The sequence below is a fragment of the Herpailurus yagouaroundi genome, unplaced genomic scaffold (genome assembly GCF_014898765.1).
Source record: "Herpailurus yagouaroundi ecotype Mexico unplaced genomic scaffold, PumYag 29, whole genome shotgun sequence".
Taxonomy (NCBI): Eukaryota; Metazoa; Chordata; class Mammalia; order Carnivora; family Felidae; genus Herpailurus; species Herpailurus yagouaroundi.
In genome coordinates, this window is record NW_024412377.1 from 37481937 (window position 1) to 37508683 (window position 26747).

Below are 26747 nucleotides of genomic sequence, written 5' to 3' on the forward strand. Positions count from 1 at the left end.
GGAATTTGCCTTAAAAGGAAATGTAAATAAAGCTTAAAGCGCCTGAACCGACTCAGTGCCCACATTACACTGACATCCATTCACCTTTTTATGACCACATATGAGCTAATTTATATTACAAAAACATGATTGCAGCAAATGATGGTTCTCTGTAAACTCTTTAAAGGCCATATTCTCTAAAAGTAATCTTAAATTTGTCAAGAAATTTTAGAATCATTTGAATTATTAATTAACCTGAATGAATTCATATATGGTGAAAAGTCAGATACTCTGAGTTTTAGTATCTGTTGTGCCACTTAAGAACCATGTGACCTTGACTGTTTGATGATGTTTTTTGAGCAGAAGAGGAAACAATTACACCTGACTTGCTTTCACCATGGGATTATGATGACCAAATGAGTTATAATGAGTAAAAATAAGATTATGTAATGAGCATAAGGAATATAAAATGACTTTGAACTGAACAATACTACATAAACGCAAGTTGTTTAGATATTTAAGAGCAAAAATTCATTACTGGCAATTGCTAAATCTTGTCTGTGTATATCAGTGTATATCTGTGTATAGCAAAAAGAGCACAGCTTCTAGGGTGCATGTCTAGGAAACTGCCTTTAAACAGAAATGCCATCCGAACACCCAAAGAACAAAGATCAACCTTTACTTAAGAACCCAGGTAATCACAAGAGGAGCAAAGGGGACAAATATTGCAACAGGATAAATGTTAAGCCTACTGAATGAGCCTGGAAACTGAGGCACATTTCCATGGCCATTGTATTCCGTCAGGGAGCTTTTGTGACAGTGGAATGGCCCGAGGAGGCTTTACTCTGAGCCAGCAACAAGGACACAATGCATAGGGCTTCGACGGCCAATGGGAAATCCATATTTGGTGACAGTTGTCCATAAGCATTTTCTACTGTACAAGGAATCAAAGACAATATTATAGGGAGACACGGCAAGTCACTCTTTTAGATCAAAGTCCATATATAAATACACCTACACGTATATCATCTATATCTATATTTTTAATTATTAAAGGGCAAAGCAGGAGTTAAGGCTAAGATTCAATACGTAAATGGAAGAGTTGGGCACTCTGAGTAAGGTTTGTTTAAGTGGGTGAGTAGTTCAAAACCAAATATAGAGTAATGGAAAAAGTCCCATAGATTATAGGTCTCAGAGGCAAGCACTGAAAAAAAGTGACTGCAGATGATGGATTAAAAAAATGGACTCAATTATCTAGTGACTTGATGGCCTTGAAATAAAAATCAGAGGGATGGATAAGGGAATACAGTCATTGGAGGTATCTAATTTGGTGTTCAAACGGGGCTTGAAAACCTCAGAGGAACAGATTGCAGTTAAAATTACAGATAATGTTTCACTTTGTTTTAAAAATGAGTCATTGGAAAAAAAAAAAAAAAGCCTACATTTGCTTGGTCCTCTCCTCTGTGCAGGAATTAGAACCCTAAAGAAAAGGCTAGGAGTATTTCAACATCCCTTTTTTTGGCTTCATTCATTTATTTCTTAAATCATTCGTCCAATATGCAAATAATTAGTGCACTTTGTAGGTGCAAGTCGAGGATAATGTTAGATGAGTAGTTACAATATAAAAGCACAAATCAAGGCCGAAAACTGAGAACCGTGATCCATATAGCAAGTGCATAAAGTTTCATGTAAATAAAATACTTTCACAGACCAATTTTCCTTTTGTATTTATTTTCAGTGAAAAAATTAACTTTAACAAAACAATGCATATTTATGGTTAAAAATATTTAATAGCAAAAATATACACATGCACACATCCATATCATTCTTGCCTAAACTCAAGACCTAAGTTCTATACCTTAGAGGTAATAATAATTAATAATTTCCATAAAAATTTCCTTAAAAATACTAAGAGTGCCTGAGTGGCTCAGTCAGTTAAGCGTCCTTTGGCTCAGGTCATAAACTCTCCGTTGGTGGGTTCAAGCCCCACATGGGGCTCTGTGCTGAAGGGTCCGAGCCTGGAGCCTGCTTCAGATTCTGTGTCTCCTTCTCTCTCTGCCCCTCCCCCACTCACACTCTTTCTCTCTCTCTCTTTCTCTCTCTCTCTTTCTCTCTCTGTCTCAAAAATAAATAAAAATTTTCTAAAAATTAAAAAAAAACACTAAGATTCCACTATTCATAGTCTTCTGCAACTTGGCTTTTGTTTTGTTAACAATATATATTTGAAACTTTTTCATGTTAGCCCCCCAAAATTAAGTAATTTGTTTTCAGCTTAGTTTTCCATCTCCTGGCTATGGCATAATTTTTGTAGTAATATGAATGAATATACAGTTTTTAAAAATTATCTTCTTATTGCAGGCAGTGCTGCAATATTCATCTATGCATATCTTTCCCTTGTCCCAGTTTTTCTATTGGATAAATTCCTGCAGTGGAAATTCTGGGTGGAAACCATGACCATTGAGAAATTAGGATGACCGTGTAGATTGCAAAGTTAGTTGCCAAATTCGCATCATATGTGCATATTCGTATTTCCACATCACTTCCAGTTCACCCTTGCCAACACTAGGTATCATAAAACTGCAATTCTGTCAAATGAATAAAGGATAAATCACATCTTGTTTAGTGTGTGTTCCTTTAAATACAAGAAATAAATAATGTCGTTGTTGACATATTTTTTAAACAAAACTATTCTCTTCCCACAAATTTGACACCCCTTTCCTTGCCTCCCTCCCTCCAAATCACAAGTACAGTGAAAGGCACCCAGTGGAGGAAGCAGCCTTCCCTGTACAGACCCCTGATCTCCAGCCATGCTCCTCAGGAGAGTCTCTCCTGCCCGGGGACCCCCTCTCTGCTGGTCTCTTTTTCCATCTGCACCCCAGGAAGGTGTGGGGAGTCCTTGCAGATTCGTGAACGACTTACTGAGGTTTCTCCTGAGCCACAAGAACAGTGACTACATTTTATTTTATTTAACCACACTCGTAAAGCGCTGACTCTGTGCCACGCACTGCTTAAGTCTTCTACAAATGTTAACTCATCTAACCCTCTTAACAGCTCAGTGAGGGAGAGACCATTATAAGTGACACTCACAGACAGGGAAACTGAGGGACCTGGTGGTTAGGTGGTTAGGAAGCAGCCCAGGGTCGCAGATTTGGAACCCAGGCTCTATGTATGTTCAAGTCTGTCCCTTGGCATTCACATTACTTGCCTCCTTCGGAGAGGTGTTGAGATCAAACAGCTCTGAAGAGACCCATGTGGACCCCTGGTGACACCCGCCCTTCCCTCTCTGCTCTTAATCCTGCCTGAGAATCCCATTCGTGTTTCTCAGGACTGGGATACTCAAAGCTAAGAAGCAGAAAACTTTTCTCTCCCTGCTACTCCCCCTCGCCAAGTTTAGGACTCTGCCCATCGCTGTCCTCTTGCATCCCTCCTATTCTGAGAATGGCCGCGTATATCATTGTCAGGACAGGGATATTGGAGAGTGAAAGGGAAGCTATGAATAATGAAAGTAACAAGTATTGGTGAAGATGTACAGCTGTGGACCGGAACTGTTCAGGTGAAGCAGGAGGCACGGCCATCCTACTTCCAAGACTTTGCAAAGACTGGAGTTCTAGGAGGCATTCTCCCTAGGCTTCTACCCCTGGCACTGGGCGGAAGAGACATACATGGAGTGGCTTGGGCACCCTTAACTTTCCCTCCCTTATTTGGGGCCTCAGGTCCCCCTGACCCAGTGTCTGTCCTGTCCTTTCCCGAATAAAGTTTTATATCATAGCTAGAAGCCCTGAAGGATCAAAGATGAGGGAGGCTATAAAAAGCCTCCATAAAGCAGAAAGCTTTGGAGGCAGGGGAAATGTCAGGCATTTTGGACTTGACAGATCGGAGTTTAAATCCCACTGTCTCCCTCTACACAGTGTGGCCTTGAGCAAAAGACTTCTTTGGGACTCAGTTTCCCATCTGTAAATGGGAGCAACAGCGCCAGTCCACACAGCCGCTGTGAAGAATCAGCGACGTATACAAAGGGAATGTCAACAAAGTTTGTTATTTCTCTGTGATTTGCCTCTTCTTCTGGGTTGGTTTTCTTTTTCTTGTTTATCTGAAGTAAGTCAGAATGCATTAATAGATTTTGCCTTTGCGATATATATTGGGCCTATATTTTGCTGACTTATATTTATATTTTTACCAGGTTTGATTTTTTACTATACAGGAAATGGTAATTATTTCTGGATTACGTTTTATAAATGCTTTTGTTTTACGAATTCTAGGTTTGCTTTCACGCTGCAGAAACATAAAGAAATGTCCTCATGATTGCATCTAGTGCTGTTATGCTACCATTATTTTTTGTTTGACTATTTGATCTATATGAAATCATTTTAATAGGCTTGTTGAGGCATAATTAACATATAATAAACTGTGCATATTTCAAGTGTGCAGTTTGATAAGATGGCATACGTATACACCTGATAAATGATCACCACAGTGAAGAGAATAGATGTATTCACTTGAAAAGTTTCCTCTTGCCCCTTTTTATTCCTCTGCTACCCTGACCCCACTCGCACCATCTCCAGGCAATCACCGATCTAATTTCTCCCACTTCAGATTGGTTTTCATTTTCTAGAGTTTATACAAATAGGGCCCATGCAGTATATACATTTTTGTCTGGCTTCTTTCACAGTGGGTATATTGTGATTCATTCTTGTAGTGGTATTTATCAATAGTTCATTCCTTTCATTGTTAAGTGGTATTCCATTGTATGAATATACAACAATTTGTTTATCTGTTCAGTTGCTGATGAACAGTCAAGTTTTTCCAATTACTGGTTATTACAGACAGAGGTGTGATGGACATTTGTGTAGAAGTCTTTGCATGGACATATATTTTCATTTCTGTTTATCAAATCCCTAGGAGTGGAACAGCTGGTCAGTTTGGTGGGTGTATGTTTAACTTTTTGGGGAAAGTGTCAGACTGTTTTCCAAAGTGGTTTTGCCAGTTTCTATTGCCACCAGCAATAGACAGTTGGACAGTTCCAGTTGTCCACGTCCTCTCCCTGACTTGTCACTGGCAGTTAAAAAGAAATGACCATTCTCACAGGTGTGGAAAATTAGCTCCTTGTAGTTTTAAGTTTCATCACCCTGATGACCAATGACATTGAGCAGCTTTTCACATCTTACCTATTTGTTTAACTTTGGTAAAATGCCAGTCCAAATCTTTTGGATATTTTTTATCAAGATATTTTATTATTGAGTTTTGCAAGTTCCCTATAGATTCCAAATACAAATTTTTATCAGATATATGTTTCCCAAATATTTTCTTCCAATCTGTTTTTTTTTTTTTAATGTTTATGTATTTACCATGAGAGAGAGAGAGAGAGAGACAGAGAGAGCAGAGAAGGGGAAGAGAAAGAGGAAGAGAGAATCCTAAGCAGATTCTGCACTGTCGGTACAGGGCCCAATGTGGGGGCTCAGTCTCAACAACTGTGAGATCATGACCTGAGGTGAAATCAAGAGTTAGATGCTCAACTGACTGAGCCACCCAGGCATTTCTTCCAATATGTTTTTCTTATTTTTTATACAGTCTAATGTGTCAGTTTGTTGGATTGTGTTTTTGGTGTTTTAGCTAAGAAATATTTGCCTAACCCAAGGTCACAATTTTTTTTCTTGTTTTCTTGTAGAAATTTTAGTTTTTGAGTTGTCTATGATTCACTTTCAGTTATATTTTTTTTAACTTAAATTCAAGTTAGTTAACATGCAGTGTAGTCTTGGTTTTAGGAGTAGAGCTCAATGATTCATCTCTTATATATGACACCCAGGATTCATCCTTAAAAGAGCCTTCCCTAATGTCCATTTCCTATTTAACCCATTGAATACCTAGTTAGTTCAGCACCAGTTCAAAAAGATCATTCTTTCTTCACTGAACTCTTTGCTTCTTTATCAGAAGACATCAGTTGACTTTTTTTTTGCTGGGTCTTTTTCTAGAGTCTTGATTCTGTCTCACTGCATTTTGCCTGTCTTTACCACAATACCATGCTCTCTTATAATAAGACTTGTAATGAAATAGTGTTAGTTCTTGAACTTTGTTCATGTTTTTTAAAGGTGTTTATACATTCTGGGTCCTTTGAATTACTGTGTGAATTTTAGAAGTAGCTTGTCAGGGCGTCTGGGTGGCTCACTCAGTTGAATGTCTGACTCTTGATCTCTGCTCGGGTCATGATCTCCCAGTTCCTGAGTTTAAGCCCCGCGTTCGGCTCAGCACTGACATTGTGGTGTCTGCTTGGAATTCTCTCTCCTCCTTTCTCTGCCCCTACCCCACTCGTGCTCTCTCTCTTAAAATAAATAAGTAACTTAAAAAAAAAAAAAAAGAAGTAGCTCACCAATTTCTATGAAAAGCTACTGAGATTTTGACTAGGATTACATTGAATGTATAGATTAATTTGGGGGAAATTTGATAACAATATTGAGTTTTACAAGCCAAGATAATCCAGGAGGGTTCAAAAGTATGGGTCAGGATATAAGAAATCTACGGGGTAGAGCTCAGTCCCTGTTTCCCCTTGGAGTTGCAGAGAAAAGGATTATTTAATGAAACTGAAAGGGACAATAATGTAGTGAGGGCTGCCTTGGGAGAAGCTGTGATATTTGAGGATATGAAAGATGTAAACACTCTTATCCTCACTGCTCCTCTCTGTTCTTCTGGGTGTCCTTGAGGGCTGAACCCAAGTAGACATGGAGGGGTAGCAAGCAAAGATCATCTATTAGGATGATGATATACTTCTCCTTTGCCTTTCAGAATTTCTCTGTTAAACCATTTTTACATACCTGCGATAGACTCCATTCTACCATTTTCACATGTCCAATACTATATTTAGCATTTTACCATTAAGATCCATGAATATTATTTACTAATATTCTGTAGTTTTTCTGTTTTGCACTATTAGATTTTGGCATTGACTTTGGAAGACTGGAATTTTTTTCTTTTTTTTATGTATGATCTAAAATTGTTAAGATAACTACATATTCCTTGCAGGTTTGAAAGAATTGATGAACCGATTTGTGAAACTGTCTGAGGAACATGTTTTTGGTGATGTGAGAATGACTTGTGATTTTCTCAGTTTCTTCTGTATTAATTTGTTTGCTTAATTTTTTTGTTATCTTTCGTTTATAGTTTCATAGAAAATTATCAATTTTGCATAGAGTAAAATTTATATTTTCAATATTTTTTATTTTCCTATGTCAATTAATTTCTTTACTTTTCCTTTTTATTTAGTTTAATTGTCTTTTGTGCTGCATTTATAATCATATCTAATTGTACTTTTAACTTGGTATAGTTATGGTTTCTCATATAGTTTTTGAATAGGTGGCTGTTAAATTAAATATTACATCATATTTTCTTGCAAACAACTGGCTGTTGGGTTGCTTTTTTTCACACTTTTTTAAATTTTATTTTATCTCTGTTAAGTTCATTCTTTCAATACATTTTATCTTTTATTGGTAGTGAATTGAATACTTAATTGTTATTTTACATACAATTTTAAGACGATGAATTTTCTCTAAGAATAATGTTGGTGATAGCTCATAGATTCTAATTTGTGGGAGTTTTCTGTATTATTACTTTGCCAATACTTTGCAATTTCAGTTTTACTTTTTTTTTTTACTTAACATGTTGCAAATATGCTTTTAATTTTGTTCCTAATACCAGATTGTCCCAAAAATTTCCTCTTGTGTTCCTTCTAACTTTTCCCGTGTGACTAGCACATTTTTTAAAAAGTAAAATTTTAAACCTAGTTCTATGACCACCAAATTTAAATTATTTCCCGTTCCTGAATAGTAAAGCAATAAAATTAATATATACTTATTATATATAGACTCAGAATCCTAAACTATCTCTTTTAAAAATTTTATTGGTCATTTATTTGCTAATGGTTCTATTTCGAAGATAGAATGGTTTAATGAATTTATATATACATAATATATACAAAAATATAATATATTTTATTGGTTCTAGGATTAACTTTTCTTTTAAACATTGCAACCTCTCTGAAATTGTGAAGCGTAATTTAATTGGCAGATTTTTTCTTAGTGGTGAATAAACTAATGGTATATCTTCCTATTAATAGCATTGAAGTTTAAATTTCAGTGAAATATGGCATCAGTTTATCATAAACAGATATAATCTTATATTAAATCTGAAATATAATCTTATATTAAAATTCAGTTCACTGCTTTAGTAAAAATTGTGTATAATTCATGATCTGTCTGCCCCTAACATTGGAGACTGTTTCAGTGAGAACTTTTACTACATGCAATTATATTTTGAGGATGTAGTTTCATCAGACTATTTCTGAATTCCTGAAATAATTTAAGAAATAGTATGGCATGCCAGAAAGAATGCTGTCCTGAGAGTCAGGATACATTATTAGAATGGTTTTGGATAGCTCATCAATACAATTGGCCCATATTCTTTCAGCAGAAAATTGTGAGACAGGACAAGGTGACTAGATCATCCTGTAGCTCTATGAATTCTAACAGTATATGAACCCACTGGTTCTATGAAGCATAGTTTCACTTCATCGTTCCCATGAACAGAGCAGGTTATGGATACATGAGAAAGTGAAGCTTCCAATCTGCACTTGCTATATCAGCCCATCTGGTAAATGCCTGGATAAACAGTAGAAAACAGGTGGGAAACCTTTGCTGTGAGCTTAGAGAGTCTCTAATCTGAAAAACAGAGAGCAGCTACTTCCAAACCATTATCAGCACATTCTGCTTGGAGCCCAAGTTTGCATTAATATGAGCCCTTGATCCACTCTTTGGTCAGTGTTAGCTGTATGACCTATTTGGGTTAGCTCACGTTAAACCTGTTTTTTTTGTTTTTTTTCCTTCCATAGTCACAAGTGTCCACATGCAAACTTCTTACCCATGGCCGATGAAGAAAAAGAATAGTGATTCAAAGAAAAGAGAGTCAAGTGATAGGTAATTTGAGCACTAGGGCAAAGACATACCAGTAGATCCCATAGTAATGGTGAATAAGCCCTGTAGGCAGTGGTTCAGTGGCAAAACCCTTCTGACCAATTCCCACTCCGTAAACTTTATGAAAAGTATGCAAAGAGCAGGTATTTACCAAGGGAGTTACCAGGAAGTCAGCTCATGCTTCTTTTGGGCTCTGAAAAACTTAGAACCCAAATTCTTCTAGGAGTTTCACTCTTTGAGCTTATGATTTCATTTATTGACTTAATAAGTGATTCTTTACTTTTGGTTTCTAGTTGATTCCCTTATCTAGAAATAATAATGAAATTTTATTATAAGAATATTTGTTACGTTGAAGAATTTGCTAACAAGATGGGTCCATTGTGGACCCCATTCAAATGTGTTTGTCTCTCCCCTTTTCAAATCAGTGACTTTTTATTGCTTATGTACTTAATGCAAGCCACTTGAATAGATACTTGAAAGACTGAAATAATGAATAAGACATAAACACCGACTGCTCTTAAGGTAATTAGAAGACAAGTAACCCAAATCCACAGAGCTCAAGGCAGAATAAGAACTGTGCCACAAGAGTAATTCAACCCCCTACCGGGATCCTGATAAGCTTGTCTGAGGACAACTTCATGGATTATTTGAAAAGTGGCATTTGTATGGCACCTATAGTTGTCTCTGTTGGTGCTCTGCCCAGATCCTGGAAGACTTTGACCATGTCTTTGTGCCTTTATCCCAGCTTCTGTGTTTTTTGGCTTCTTTGACTTCTGCAAGCTCATAGGATTTAGGTTTGTCCCTCCCCTTGCCAAGTCCTTTGCCAATGACTGGTGGAAGAAAAATTAAGACAAACTCCTAGGTATAATTCACATTCCAGAGCTCACCTGGAGGATCAGGCTGAGGCTGAGACTTTTTCTCAGATCACATCTTACCTGACTTCATCTTCTTCCCCTGGTTGCTTAGCGAATTCTCTTGGGAGCAGAATGCTTCCTCAATAAATCCCTTGCACATGAATTCTTGTTTCAAGTAGTGTTCCTAGGGACACTGACACTTAAGAGGGAGCATAAAGAATTTAAGATAGGGACAGGAGAAAGAGGTTTCCGGGGAGAAGGAAGTTCAGGTTTATTTGGTGAATAGTTCTGTTTGGTTTAGGGCAGGGAATTGTGGAAGAGAAAATTGGAAAGGTCATTATAGACTATTATGAGACCCTGAGAAAACCTTGAAAGCCATATTAAGAAACTGAGCAAATTTATTGTAAAGTGGCCATATTTTTAGGGAGACCCACAACACAAATCCCTAGGATAATGGAGAACTCATGAATTGAAGGGATAGATAACCCATACTATATGAATAAATGTATACTTCATTAATTCCAGTGAAATAAAGTCAGGTCAAATCAAGATCATTAATTTTAAACTGCTGTTGTTTCTAACAGTGTCATCGCTGATTGCAGCCACTCACATCCCTCAGGACGTAGACTTCTTTAAATTGATTCCTCTGAATGACTTGGGTGTATTCTCATTATCTGTGGCTAGCAACTTAAAGCTGAAACATCCCATTTAGGATTTGAATCTATCATTTTGGTGATTTTTACAGAGAATGTGGTACTCCCTACCCCTCCCTTGTTTTGGTATTTCTTTTCCACAATGATATATCCTTCAGCCATTTCCAATATCACCAAAAATAAAGATTATTAGTTTCAATTGCACCTTAATTAGATTTACTGGTTTCCTAATAGTGTTTTGTTTTTTTTTTAATGTTGATTTCATCACTAAGGCTTTCCCTTTCTAACCTGACTTTGGGCCTGATATTTAAAAATTGCTTTGATCAAATGTACACTCTATAAGGTTTTACAACCGTGGAACGATAATACATGTTCTTTTATTAGGAGATGTCTGTAATTCAAAGGAAATACCAAGAATGCCAGGTGTGAAGAGTGCAAGGGAATATAGGTTATATCCTGATTGTACTGCTTGACAAGACAGATGAGCTTACAGAACAACTACAGTACATCTGCATACGTTAGTAACATAACGTAACATAGCACTAGAATTCGTAATTTTAGAAATCAAGCCTTTTGAATCATTAAAGCTGATGAGATTAATACAAATTACTGATGAGGCATAATGGCAATTGGAAGAACATAATATTTACATCGGTGGGGTTTCTATGAATTCCACGTTTTCTCTGTTTCAGCACTTACAAGAATCTCTCAGAAAATTCAAAGGTCTTGTGACCAGTAATGAATTTCAGATCTTGTACCTGGTACAAGAGTAGGTTTGTTGTAGCTACCACACCTTGTGATTTATATTGGAGAGAATTAAGTTTTTAGTGCTTAAAAATTAATGACTTGCTATCTTTTACTTGTAACTCACCTTCAGATTCTACAGGAGTATGTCCCTTTTCCTGATACTGGAAGAGTCATACATTCTATGTGTTCTTATAAAGATCTGGCCTTATAATTCACACTTAGTATTAATTAGGCATTTATTTGCTTCTGTCCACAATGGGACTGTGACCATTTCATTATTGAATTCCCAGTAACCTGCAGAGCAGTAGGAACATGGTAAGTGTGCAGGATAATAAACAGAGGTAAATTATATTGTACTTATGTTTCTTGGCTACATAAAATTAACATATGTTAATGCTCATATTATTCTTCACATGGGACTGTAATTATCAAATTACAATACATACATGACAGTGCAACCGTTTCTAGAATAATCCATTGAGTAAATTTCCTATAGGCTTTTACAATATTTGGGAACAAACAAAATTTACTATAAGGGCTAATGTTTATAAGGTTCTACTATATTCCAACTAGATGTGCACATAGGCATCCATATCATTTTGCATCTAGAAGTTTATCAACACAGAGAAGCTATTTTACTCCTCAGATACACAAATATTCAACTCAGAAATGTGGCCCAGTCTTTGACGGGGAAGACCGGGAAATGGACAAGAAGAAAGTCTGACTCTAAAGTAGTTGCAAGGCTCTTATAAGATGTATGAGAACTTCTTCCATGGGAGTTAACAATCACGAGAAAAATCCCCTTTCTAACTGCAACTTAACTTTTATTCTTCTCTACCTCACAACCACCCTTTCTTCATCCAGTCTTCCCAGCCTGTCCTGTCATTTCAGAAAAAGGACTGTGCTTCCTCTCTGAAGGTATTCCCTCTGTGTCGACCTCAGTAGGTCGGTGCTCATACCACTTGTGTGATTCCTTTTTCTACTCTAGATATCAAGCCCCTTTTAACTCATACAAGTTTTTTTTCCCCCTCTCTCTTCTTTTTCCGCCAGTACATTTATACCTCTGTTACTATAATTAAAAATTAAATCCGGGATACCTGGGTGGTTCAAGTTGGTCTAGCTTCTGGCTTTGGCTCAAGTCATGATCTTGCGGTTCATGGGTTTGAGCCCTGCATCAAGCTCTGGGCTGACACCTGGGAGCCCGGAGCCTGCTTCGGATTCTGTGTCTCCCTCTCTCTTTCTCTACTCTCCTCGACTCGCGTTCTGTCTCTCTGTCTCTCTCTCTCTCTCTCTCAAAAATAAATAAACATTAAAAAAATTAAAAAGTAAAATAAAATAAATAAAACCCAACAGTTCCTATAAATGCACGACAAATGTTCAACCATTCTCATAATTTTATAAGTGCAAAAATGTTACAGTTTTATGCATACCAGATCATCAGAAATTAAAAAGTTTGGCAATATAGAAACTTGGCAAGAGATAGGTCAACAGGCCATCTCAGAGCGGACATGGGAATCGGTACAACCTTTGCAGATAGAAATTCAGCAATACCTACACACCAATTTATTTATTTATTTATTTATTTATTTATTTATTTATTCATTCATTCATTCCAAATTTTTATGTAAATTCTGGTTAGTTAACATGTAGTGTAATATTGGCTTCAGGAGTAGACTGTATCTACACAAATTTAAAATGCACTTAAAAGTCTAGGAATTTTTCCCACAGAAATACACACTATTGGGGAAAGACTTAATTGTCATGGTTGGTAATAACAAGAAAAAAGCTATCAAAAAGTAAATGTCCGGTAATAAGGGATTAACTAAATATATTATTATTGTATATATAAGAGGATACTATGAAGCTTCTCAGAAAAGTTAAGTGGTGATGAGGAAGATGTTCCAAAACACTTTTAGTTTTGCTTTTTTAAAAAAATCAAAATACAGAAATATGTCTATACATGCACAGCACTCACACATGCATAGATTTCCAAAGGATACATTCAAATTATTATCAGAGATACCTTTAGGAGTAAGGCTGGGGCCATCAAAAGATTTTACTTTCATAAGATACCTCTTTGCATTACAGTTTACATTTTTTGCTGTGTTATTTTCATAACACAAAAAACCTTATTTATTTATATAGCTGATGAGGTAGGGTTTGAACTAAAATCTTATCGCTTAATTTCAGGCTGGCACTTTTACTTTAATATTGCTTATTATTCTGTTCATTGTGTAAAATAAAAATAACATCAAAATTAAAAGGACACCCTCTTTCTTCCCAGTGAGTGTCTCGACGCCATTACCTGGAAACAATCAAGGTTAATATTCTCGTATCCTTTTTGCCCCTGTCTGTCTAGCTCTCCTTGCTCTTGACCGGGCTCCTCCACCTGCCCTGAGGAGAGGGGTGCCAGGTGGGGAAAGGCTCTCGCTCTGGAGTCTCTGCACTCCAAGCCCTCCTGTCCCACTGACCCTGGACAACTACCCAACCTCAAGATGCCTCTGTTTTCTCTTGTGTTAAATGCAACCTATTAAGGTTGTTGTGAAAAAGGGGAAATCCATGCAAATCACAGTAATATCTGGGACGCAGGAAATGCTCATTAGTGGCTGCTATCCCTTATTTGAGGCCAGTTTATCTACTTCTCTTCTCATCCTGCAATTCTCCAAGCCCCCCATCCTTAAAAGGCCTTTCCCTCTGACCTTGCCATGCCCTCCATTTTTTATTCTCTCATTCTCAACCACCTTGAATGGTGGGTTGCCTTCTGCACTGCGACCTCCTCTGCCCTTCACTCTGCCCTTTATCCTTTGCCACCTACCCGTTGTCTGCATTATTGCACTACAACCCTCCCCCCCAACACCTTCTAAAGCCTCAAAGTAGTCACTAAATAAAATGACAACCCCCCAGTGCTATGCAGCCTTTTACAGCATTTCAAGCTTTCCTGTGGATCTTTTTTGAAATTTTCTCTTCCCTTGTTTTTCTTGATCATTTTCCTTGCACCTTCCCTCCTTCATTCAGTCTTCCACTTTCCTCTAAATGTGGCAGACCATGTCCTTTTTGACTTTTTCGTCTTTTTCATGTTATCCATTGGCAAGAACATTCAGTTTCAAAGCTTTAGCACTCAAGGCTTTGAGAACCTGTCTCAAATCTATATACCCCACCAAGTGATTTCCACAGTTCACACCCCACATTTCCAACTGACTGTGTTATGTTTCAGGAGAGTTAGGTGACAAACTTCGACAAGCATCGATCTTCTTGGGCCTGCACCCCCATCTGGGTTCTCTATTTTTGTAAAGAAAACCCATATTCTCTGCCACTTAGTATTTTTTCTGTTTCTTTTTTGATTTATTTATTTTTTAAATATATGAAATTTATTGTCAAATTGGTTTCCATACAACACCCAGTGCTCATCCCAACAGGTGTCCTCCTCGATACCCCTCACCCACCCTCCCCTCCCTCCCACCCCCCATCAACCCTCAGTTTGTTCTCAGTTTTTAAGAGTCTCTTATGTTTTGACTCTCTCCCACTCTAACCTCTTTTTTTTTCCCTTCTCCTCCCCGATGGGTTCTTGTTAAGTTTCTCAGGATCCACATAAGAGTGAAAACATATGGTATCTGTCTTTCTCTGTATGGCTTATTTCACTTAGCATCACACTCTCCAGTTCCATCCACGTTGCTACAAAGGGCCATATTTCATTCTTTCTCATTGCCACATAGTACTCCATTGTATATATAAACCACAATTTCTTTATCCATTCATCAGTTGATGGACATTTAGGCTCTTAGTATTAAATTCATGGTTGTTTTTGACTCTCTCTCTCTCCTCATCCTCACGTTCAACAACAAGTTGCAAACAACTACCAATTTTACTTTCAAATTGGCTTCAGGCTGCTCTCAATACTTTCCATGGCCATGACCTAAATAGAGATCTTTGTGACTGTGTCCCCCACCCCACCCCCAACTATTTTAAAAGCCTGTGTACTGGTGTCTACACTTTTAATCTCTTCCCCTCTTTAAATCTTCCTTAAACATGACTTTTGAAAAACTTCTTATCCCTCAGTTCTGTCAATATTATTCAACTATTCACAGACATTTGATGCTCCCTCCACTTCTTATCACCCACCTCCACTGAAACAGGTTTCACATGATCATTAAGGACATGGTCTTTAAGGCCAGTTTCCCTAAGTTTGAATTCCAGTTCTTTCACTTACTAGTTGAGTGAACTTGGGAAAATTACTTAATCTTTCTTTGCTTCAGTTTTCACATCTGTTAAATGGAGACAATAATAGTGCCTATTCATAGTGTTCTCATGTTGGAACAAGATAACACCTGCTTAGCATATAATAGGTAATCATCCAATATTGATTGTTATTATTATAGATTTATGTTCTAAATTCTTGGCCTGACAAGATGCTCTAGTTTCTTTTTTTTTTAAGTTTATTTATTTATTTTGAGAGAGAGAGAGAAAGAGAGAGAAAGAGAGAGAGCGTGTGCACACGTGAAAGTGGGGGAGGGGAAAAGAGAGAGGGATAGAGGGAGAATCCCGAGCAGGCTCCTGTGCTATCAGCCCTGACCCGGGGCTCAAACTAACAAACTGTGAGATCATGACCTGAGCTAAAATCAAGAGTCAGACATTTAACTGACTGAGACATCCAGGTGCCCCAATACTATAGTTTCTTACATTCCTCTAAAGACATTGCTTTCTGGTGCTTCCTACAAAAGGTTTATACTTTATAGCCATTTAATAAACGTTTATAATTTTTCAGATCTGAGATTTTTGTTCACACTATTGCATTTGCCTGGGACCCCCCCCCCCCCTTTTCCCTTTGTATTTCCAAGTTTTCTCTTTGACATTTCGGTCAGCGGAGTGCCTGGATGGTTCAGTCGCTTAAGCATCTGACTTCGACTCCAGTCATAATGTCACAGTTCATGGATTTGAGCCTTGCATTGGGCTCTGTGCTGATAGCTCAGAGCCTGGAGCCTGCTTCAGATTCTGTGTCTCCCTCTCATTCTCTCTCTCAAAAGGAAATAAACATTATGGGGTGCCTGGGTGGCTCAGCTGGTTGAGTACCCAACTCTTGGTTTTGGCTCAGGCCATGATCTTGCTGTCAGGAGATCAAGCCCTGCATTAGGCTCCATGATGACAGCATGGATCCTGCTTGGGATTCTCTCTCTCCCTCTCTCTCTCTCTGCCCCTTCCTCGCTCATTCTGTCTCTCTCTCCCCCCTATTTTTCTCTTTCTCAAAATAAATAAACTTTAAAATAAATAAAAAAATAAATATTCATAAAATTAAAAAAAAAAAAAAAGAAATCTCAGTCAGGAGTCCTTTCTTCTGTGTGAAGCTTTTTCTCAACCTTTATCTAGGAGTAACAAATATTCTTTGAACTCACAGAGCACACTATCTTTAAAATTTGTTTTTAATGTTTATATCTGAGAGAGAGAGACAGAGGCATAGCATGAGCAGGGGAGGGGCAGAGAGAGAGGGAGACACAGAATCTGAAGCAGGCTTCAGGCTCTGAGCTGTCAACACAGAGCCCAACATGGGGCTTGAACTCATGAACTTTGAGATCATGACCTGAGCCCAAGTTGAATGGCCAACTGACTGAGCCACCCAGGTGCCCCCCAGAGCACACTATCTTTAACTTCACTGTGAATCGTGTGTTATTATTTTTACATTTTTGTCCTCTCTTGCCAAATAAATGGTAAATTTTATGTGGGGACAAAACAGCATCCAGTTCCTTTTTGAACTCCCTAGAGTGCCTAGAACAGTGCTTTGCATGTAGCAAATGTTCCATAAATGTGTTTTGCAGAAGTCGTTGAAGGAACTCTAGCCAAGTGAAATGTATTAGAAAATGACCAAGGTAAATTTGGGAAAATAAAAGGAATTGATATGATCATAAGCTTATTTTTGAAGTACTAATACCTCCAGAAAATATAAGTTAAATAGATTTTTTAATGAGTTGTTAATTCATTCCATGAGAGGGTGGATGAATCTACACTTTAAATATGAGTTTTAGGTGGCCAAAAATACCCTCTTGTAATCAATAGATGGTTGAAATGGACCAGTAAAAACATTTCCAGAATCTCTGCAATGGTAGAATTGACACATGGTTAGTTTTCTGGTTGATTTATTGAAGGTTTTTTAAAATAAATTTTCCTCTGTTCTGATATTTTTATTTTAATTCGAAACAGGCATATCCACTGTCCCTTCTGCTGCTTCTTACCACATCTGGAATTGTGTTTCAGAGCACTCTGAGTTTTTTAATAAGTGTTTTCTAGGGAAAAGTTACTTGGAAAGTCTTTAGCCTAATTCCTGCTATAAGTGATAACATTTCTCACCAGAATTTTTCAGATTAGGTAGACAAGGCCAAAAGAGGTTAAGAGTCTTCTCAAAAAGTCTCCGAGCTACTGCAGGAATGGAGACCACAGCTAAGCTCATCATTTTCCACTAGAACTTGGAAATCTTCCCTTACAGATGACACAGAATACTGAAGAAGATGAGCCATTTTGGTTTCTCAGTTTGAGAAAAGATTCTGGTATAGAGGTGGGTGGGAGTTTGATGCAGAAGGTTACACAGCCTGTCACTAACCAGGTTACTGGTTGATGTTACCTTCACACATCTATCTGCCTCATCATGATGGCAGAAACCTATTCCCACAGGGGAATTAGCCAAATTCCTTAGGCAAAACCAAATTTCCTTCTTCAGAAAAAAAAAAAAAAAAAAGGCACGCCAAAATTTTCTTGGATATCAAATCACTTTGTGAAAAATATTTTGATGACTTAAGTGTGAACAAATCAGAAACACATGTTTTCAGTTTCCTGGTGAATAATGATTGCTTTAAAATTAACCTGAAGGTGTCAGGTGGAGTTTAGATTTTATGAAGTCTCAAACATTTGGCAAATAGTTCAAGATGTTGGACCCATTGTGCATCTGGATTCATCTAGTCCCAATATAAATTAGATATCGCAAACATGTGTTGAGTTGTGTGGCTTTGATCTGCTTTCAAAAGGGATTGGATTCTCAGGACTTAACTTGCTCTCACAAATAGAAGTTTGGTGTGTGCCTGGATTTTCCTTCTCTTCACTAATATTTTCCATTAACTCATGGGGATGTGGATGAACATTCAGAAAGCCAGTTTGGGAATGTGGCATGACCAAAGAAATTTCATGTTTAAAAATTAGTTGAAGATTTTCAATGATAATCACAATGATAGTGATAACATGCTCAGGGGAACTTTTGGAGGTTAACTTTTCAAAAATGTTATTATTTGAGAAATTTTGTATCAGATTTTTGTCAATATTCCAATGTAGTTAGAATTCATGATCATAGGAAGTAATGAAACTTTATACACATGTGAGAAAAATCCTTCTAATCTTATCCATTGCAACTAAAGGGAAAAGGAAAAAACCTTAACCTCTTAAGGAAAACACCTCTTTGGATTTGAACTCTCATTGAAATACTGGTTATAGGGGCGCCTGGGTGGCGCAGTTGGTTAAGCGTCCGACTTCAGCCAGGTCACGATCTCGCAGTCCGTGAGTTCGAGCCCCGCGTCAGGCTCTGGGCTGATGGCTCAGAGCCTGGAGCCTGTTTCCGATTCTGTGTCTTCCTCTCTCTCTGCCCCTCCCCCGTTCATGCTCTGTCTCTCTCTGTCCCAAAAATAAATAAACGTTGAAAAAAAAAATTAAAAAAAAAAAAAAAGAAATACTGGTTATAAATGGCACGAAACCATCATGAATCTGACTAACGTGATTCAGTCTAGAACGTGATTCAGTCTAGATTGATAATAGTTGACAGACACTGAGTGAGGTTATTTACATTATGGTATAATTTATTGTCTTATTTTTCCAACAATTTTAATTTTTTCTTAGGTAATCATATGTGTGCATACAAATTTTTTCTCTCATAGGTTCTATATTGCCATAACTTTTCCAATTTCTAGGGGGAGGCTATTGCATAGAAGCAGAAATCACAGGTGTCAGAGCTGAGAGGTCCAGGCTCACTCCATAGAATTGAGTTGTATTTCTTCATCTATAGCTTCAGGGAATCATGAGGAATAATCTCTTCTCCTGATCCTATAACATTATGCCATTTCTTCTTTGTATCCCAGTGGAACCTAGCAGTGATTTGTCTCAATGGCCCTCCATTTTTGTCACGGAACTTTCAAAGTTTATTTTTATGCATAGGTATCCTGGTTTCTAATGATCACTTCATTTTTCATTATTTCTTTAGGTTTTCCTTTAAAATGGGATAAAATATAAAAAGACACATAAAATCAAGATAAAAATATAAGCAGGGGCACCTGGGTGGCTCAGTCATTTAAGCGTTTGACTTTAGCTCAGGTCGTGATCCCACAGTTTGTGGGTTCGAGTCCTACACAGGGCTGTGTGCTGACAGCTTGGAGCCTGGAGGCCACTTGGAATTCTCTCTCTGTTCATTCCCTGCTCCTGCTCTGTCTCTGTGTCTCTTTCTCAAAAAATAAACATTGAAAAATTTTTTTAAAAAGGTAAAAATATAAGCAAATTCAGAGACTGGTGGAAGGCTACAAAACTGAATTGCTCATTAACTCTGAGGTATTTTAAGAATTACAGTGAGGAAAGTAAAAATGTTTCATGAATTGGTTAGAAAGAAGTTGGTGCAATTCATTTGACTGATTTTCTTTTTCATGGTTTTTCTTTGGTGGACACCTGAAGAATGACTAGAAAAAGAAAGCTATAAATCTTTGGATTATCCTTATTTCTATTGCAATAGTATTCTGCAAGTATCAGTTAGTATCTATTTTGTGTGTGGTACTGAAATCTGAAACATATTCATTGCAAATCATCCAGCAATTTTATAACCATAGCTTATTATTTAACTTCTTTATGTCTCAGGTTCTTCATTTATAAAGTAGAAAGAATAACATACCTATATGATGAAGTAATTTCATTCAAGAAAAACCCTTAGTACTATCCCTAGCACATAGTAGGACCACAATGTTTTATTATTATTATTATTATTATTATTACCAGCAACATTAATATTAATGGGATCTATAATTGAGTCTTGGGTGTATCAAATAATCAGAGAGCACCGACAATATTTGATTGCAGTTAAGAACTACGTTGGGTAGGTCAAACCAGGCTTTATGTTGCGTGGGAAATGGCGTGGCAGCTCACAGAGGAAGCCTGATAGATTTGTGGCAGCAAAAACATACTAGATCCAAATGCTTTTTAAATCTATAACAGGCTTTCTATTTGAAAAGATAATTGAAAAATAGACTGTAGTGGGGCAAGAGTAAATGCTGGGAGACCAGTTGGGGGCTATTGTGGAACAATATTGTGGAGCAAACTGCATATATGCATTAGAAGTAGAACCTTCATCACTTGTTGATGGTTTACCTATGCCTAGTGAGAGTAAGGACGTTTTAAAATAAAGCATGAGTCTCTCTTCCTCACTTAAAAATTTTTTTTTATTTAACACAATGCATTGTTGTTGTTGCTATCATTTGCTTTAGCAATGGAATCCTTGATGATACAGTTACTGACATAGGGAAGACTGTGAGAAAGATGAGTTTGGGGCTCATGAGGGAAAGGTCCCTATGAGGTGTCAAACAGGGACCTTGTAGAGATACATAACTGGATGTCACGAGCCTGTAAAGGATTTTTAAACCCAGGGAAATGAAGCAGATCATATGGATATAGGGTTCAGACATGGAGGAGAAAAGAAACCCAGGACCCTCAACTTTGCAAGCTTGAGATGAAGAGGAAAAAACCTGCCAGGAAGTGCTGAGAATGAGTGATTTGGGGTGAAAACTAAGTTAAGGAGGATTAAAAACGCCACTTTCTGAAGAGCATATTACATCATGTTTCTGCCTCTTGCATTATTAAATTTTTTTTCAAGTTTTTTTACATTTTACTTACTTTTGATAGAGACAGACAGAGCACAAGTGGGGGAGGGGCAGAGAGACAGAGGCAGAATCCGAAGCAGGCTCCAGACTCCGAGTTGTCAGCACAGAGCCTGGTGCGGGGCTCGAACTCACAAACCGCGAGATCATGACCTGAGCCGAAGTCGGACGCTCAACCAACTGAGCCACCCAGGCGCCCCTTGCATTGTTAAATATTGACTAGCTAAGGGCCTCTTCTCCATAGTCCTACCCACGAGCCTCACTAACATGAACTGGGGCAGGAGTTCTTCTCAGCAGACCTTGGTAAGGCAAGGGAGAGCTGTTTCAGATGACTCCCAGCTAAAGGTAGCCAACAATGGTGAAATTAAGATAGGAGCCAGAGGTCTTCTGGCTTATGACCCCTTTGTTCAGGTGTTTTGGATGGAAGACAAGTCTTTGTGACCAATAGGCTTTATTCCTCTACCATAAAGTGAGCTGGGACTGTCTTTGCAAGCAGCACAACCTAGAACCTTTCAAGTTCATACTTAATCCCTGAGGATTTATTTAAGGCAGGGCCAATCAACAAACTTCCAAAACTATCCAGTGGCATACCAGCCCTTCTTGTAATATTTTGTCTACATTGTGATATAGAAATCAGCAAAATTACAAATATAAATACTTTATGATTTCATATGGTCGCTCATCGTTCAAGGCAGAGAACTTGTCTCATTCATTTCTGTAGCTTCAGGATGTAGCCAGCACCTGGCAGAGAGTGTAACTTAAATCAGCATTTCCTGAATGTGTGAATAAATAAATACCCAGTGCAGAGTGCTAAGGGCACAGAAACAGATGATAGAACAATATCTCAGTTTTCCTTACGAAAAATTCTTACATCATCTTTTATATGTGTCCTATATAAGGTATTGATATGTTTACTGAATTATTATAATTCTAAAACTTCTTGCTAGGCATCCGTATTCTTACAAAGCTGTGAATTTTCTATCATATATATTTTTTTTCAATTCAAGAAAGCTATTTGCTAATGCAACAAAGCCAGCAAAAAGAACCAAAAGCCAAAACTCTGTAATACCAATGGTGATGGTAAGGCTGAGCTGTGACATGGTAAATACCGTATCTTATTTTACAAAAAAAAAAAAAAGCCAAATTGATATTTAATAGTCTGATAGTTGTGCCAGGAGCACACAGCCTGCAGAAACACTTGTAGATTGCAAAGTGATATTTAAAGAAAAATGCAGACGCGATAAGCATTTCCATGTTTTGTATGTTTGCCTTTCAAGAAAAGATGTTGAATAGGCCGTTTGATATGTTAGCTGAATGCAGCTGTTTAGATATTTGTTTGGTCTGCTATTGAATTTTTCATTAAAAATATGTGGTTAACAGCGGCCAACCTGATTTGCATGTGTGTGTTTCTGATTTGTTCACTGCTATGCCTCCGTCTCCTACATCTTAATCACACCCAGGCGCCCGCCCCATTACATTACCAGAAGGGAAGTGATGGACATCCTTTGACTCTCTTCATGACCCCCTGATAATCCTGTTTCACACACAGGCTCCCTGCTGTATGAAACACAAAAGCTGCCACTGTAGTTCTTTACTTCCAGTCGATATTCTGACAGACTTGATCTAGCAAATTAGTATGCTGTGGTAGGGGCATGACAAAAGACCCTTTTGACACACTCTGAATCAATACCAAGGCCGACAGAGAGCCATTTCACCGTAGTTCTGTTATTTTTCCCCCTTTTGATGACCCTTTGCTTTTTTTCCCCAGCTTATATGACCTTGTCAGATTTAAAAACATAATGTTAGAAAAGTCATCCTTGCACACACATGTGCATGGGCGCACACACACACACACTCAGACAAGTGCACAAAGGCCGTATATATATAGCATGCTAAAATTCATAATAAAAGTATAAAAAAGACATGCAGCTGGGGAGGAAATTCAAGTGCCTTTGAAAAAAATGATCCTTCTTACACTAAAAAAAAATAAAAAGAAAGAAATAGGAAAGTAATCAGATACTTCAGATAGCTGTATATATTACTAAATATAGTTTAATTAAACCAGACCAGTTTTTTATCAAGTTATATCTAGATATTGCTAAATTTCTAACTCTAAACTTGTCAAAATGAAACATACAATTCTTTGGTTGTTTTATATTTCGAGTTGCTCATTGTTACATTAATCCAGGCCCCTGATTATAAGCTATTGAAAATTTTGTTGAATTTCTGAGGTTCGTGCCTTCAAATACTTATGGGCAGCAAAAGACAATTATTAAGAAAATAGAAAGTGTCCCTTTATTGATCATTATCATAACAAAATCTTATTTTTTTAAATATCATGCATTTTTGCTACAGATATTCTACTTTTCCATACTTAAAATGTAAGGAATACCAATATGATATCCCACTTAGCACATGCCTAATATGACCTCTTCAAATGTTTGTTTTTTGCACAAACATACTTACGTTTTAATACAACTGTTGATCTTCTATGAAGTTCAATCTAAGTATATCTGACATATGTTGGTGTTAGAATGTGATCTTATTTTATCTTGAGGGCATAACTATGTATATCATAAATATCAGTTCACTTAAATGATGCTCCTTCAATCTTTATACAGCAAATAAGAAATTCATGCTCTAAAAATGAACTGTGCTGGAATGGTATCTGCTGTCTTCTTTTTCATATTGCAACCACAGCATCCAAGAAAATACATACTTGAAAATGTTTCCCAGAGCTTAATATATGAATGCCCCAAAGATTAGAATAAAGAAAAATTAAGTTACAAAAAAAAGAGATGTTCCCAGGCTTAGAACACACTTTTCCCTTTGTATGCAAAACAACAAACAAATAAAAACCAAAAAATCAGACATCTCTTCTAAGACAGGTGCACAGTTGATTTCTTTCTAAAACAGGTGCATGGTTGATTTCCTGTGTTTTCCAGGAAGTATATACACCATGCATGTGCACTTCATCACCTCCAGCACAGAAACTTTGTTCTCCCAAATAAAACAACTCTTTAGACTCAATTCAGACATAAGACTACTTCAGCTAATCTTTCCTAGAAACATGTTGGCAGAATTATTCAATCTGATTCAAATCCTTGTTCATTTTTCTTAAGTGAAACGTTACTGGAATCACATATACTCTCCAAAATCATCCCTGTTTGGGAATAATTTGTGTTCTTTTGATTTATCAGTGCTAATATTAGGGCATACTGATTCATGGGCCTCTCCATATATGGCAGAGTTAGATGATCAAGACAAATTAGAATTTTAATGGCATTAATTATATAGAACCCAATGTGAAGTTTGTAATAGCAGGATAACAGTGATTCAAGTAATAATTTTTACTTTTTTTTTTTTATTTTTTTTTATTTTTAAAAAAAAATTTTTTTTTTCAACGTTTATTTATTTTTGGGACAGAGAGAGACAGAGCATGAACGGGGGAGGGGCAGAGAGAGAGGGAAACACAGAATCGGAAACAGGCTCCAGGCTCTGAGCCATCAGCCCAGAGCCTGACGCGGGGCTCGAACTCACGGACCGCGAGATCGTGACCTGGCTGAAGTCGGACGCTTAACCGACTGTGCCACCCAGGCGCCCCTCAAGTAATAATTTTTAAATATAACCCAAGCTGTATAGATTTTTGGGAAAATAAATATATGGATATAGATGATATTTTTATTACTATTTTAGTTTAGATAATTAGTTAAGAGATAAAGAATAGACAAAGATAAGAAAATGACTTTCCTAAGATGCTATAAGACACAATATACACAATTTTACATGGATGAATTAGGAAAAACTGAACTTTTTTTTTAATCTGTGGCTTCATGTCCAAAAAAATCACATCAATCCAATAGTTTTTCTGAAATTTAACTTTCCCAACCCAATGTACATACACACGCACGTGTGCACATGCACACGCACACACACACACACACGCACACACACACAGACTCTATGACCAGACTATGGAGAACATAACTGCTCTCCCATTAGATGAGATGATAAGATTCTCCTTTGGATAGAGTGAAACTTTTAACTTTAGATGTTGAAGTCCAATTATCTGAAGAAAGACAGATGAACCAGAGGGCTAGAAAAAAAGGGAAGAATGCCTGTTTAATTATGACCCAGAGAGAAGATCTCCATCATGATAAGCAAAAAACTCTCCAGTTTGATTATTGTTTGCTTTCTCTCTGCACTAGAGGGTTTTTGTTTGTTTGTTTTCATGGGTCTGTCCAATACTAATCCTTCCTTGTTCCTCTGGATTAGATGTTTTTGTTGTTATTTTTTCCTGATGCATTGTCATACTCTTATACTACTTTATTTAACTCTTAGGTCTTAGTTGTTAGGAAAACCTATCATATGCCTAACTTATGCCTTGTACATAAGAAGTTTTCTCGTTAGCAAATAATCTGGCAGATTTGTCTTAGTTTTGCTTCTGCAGTTTTCATCATGTAATTTCACACTTCACCTGTGGATTTCAAGTAAACAAGATGTCGAGCCCACAGGAAAAGAGTCATTTACCTGGGCAGGATGCTGTGTCTTTGGAGGTCCTAATACTCCTGTACAACTTAATTGACTAATGTCATGCTGTAGCGACACCCAATGACTTCCATGAGGTGGCCTGATAATGTTTGATCAGGGGAGATAATCTTTACATTTTGTAAAATAGCCTTTTAAGTTACTGTTACGTGTTTTCTCCATCTGTACAAATCATTATTTGCACATGATTTAGAGGTATTTCCCCTTATCTAAATAAGAGAAAGTTTCAAAGTTAAAATTCTTGAGTCATATATACTCCATACTAAAGAAAATATCTGTGTAAAAGTTGAATATTGTAATTTTTTTAAACATGTATTTATTTTTGAGAGACAGAGAGAGGCAGAGCATGAGCAGGGGAGGGGCAGAGAGAGAGAGAGGGAGAAACAGAATCTGGAAGCAGGCTCCAGGCTCCGAGCTGTCAGCATCGAGCCCTACGCTGGGCTCGAACTCATGAATCGCGAGATCATGACCTGAGCCGAAGTCGGACACTTAATCGACCAAGCCACCCAGGCGCCCCAAAAGTTGATTATTATAAAACAGGAACACTATTTTCTTAAAAATAAATCATTATAACTTGGCATGAGATGTGAAATAATAAATGTGTTAAATGTGGGAAATGTTTCTTCATTCACAACATTAATGTGAATACCAAAGCTCTTACATACCTAATTCCTGATTATGTAGTAACATTTTATCCAATTTGTTTTCTAGATAAGACCTTCTTTTACTTTTTGAAATACTGCCTGCCTCTTGATGACTTCATTTCTTCCAAAGTTCTTACACCAGTGCTAAACAAGTGAAGGCAGAGAAAAATACAACTTAAAGCAGTCATCTGTGTGGCTTTTAAAAATGGTATTCTTTTATTCTACAATTTTCAATACAATTAAAACATTGAAATGTTAAGGTGGATGACTACACAATTTATAAAAAGATTGAATGAGCCTAATATAACACAAATAAGACTTGTCAGAGATTTTTAAGCCTATGTTCAAGTAATTACTATGAAATAGCATAATTTCCAGGAATGAAAAACAATTAGTAGGAACAACTTATCACTGGTGGGGAAAGAAGGCCAAACAAAAGAGAAATAGAAAAATGCGATACCAAAATCCATACTTATAAGGCTTA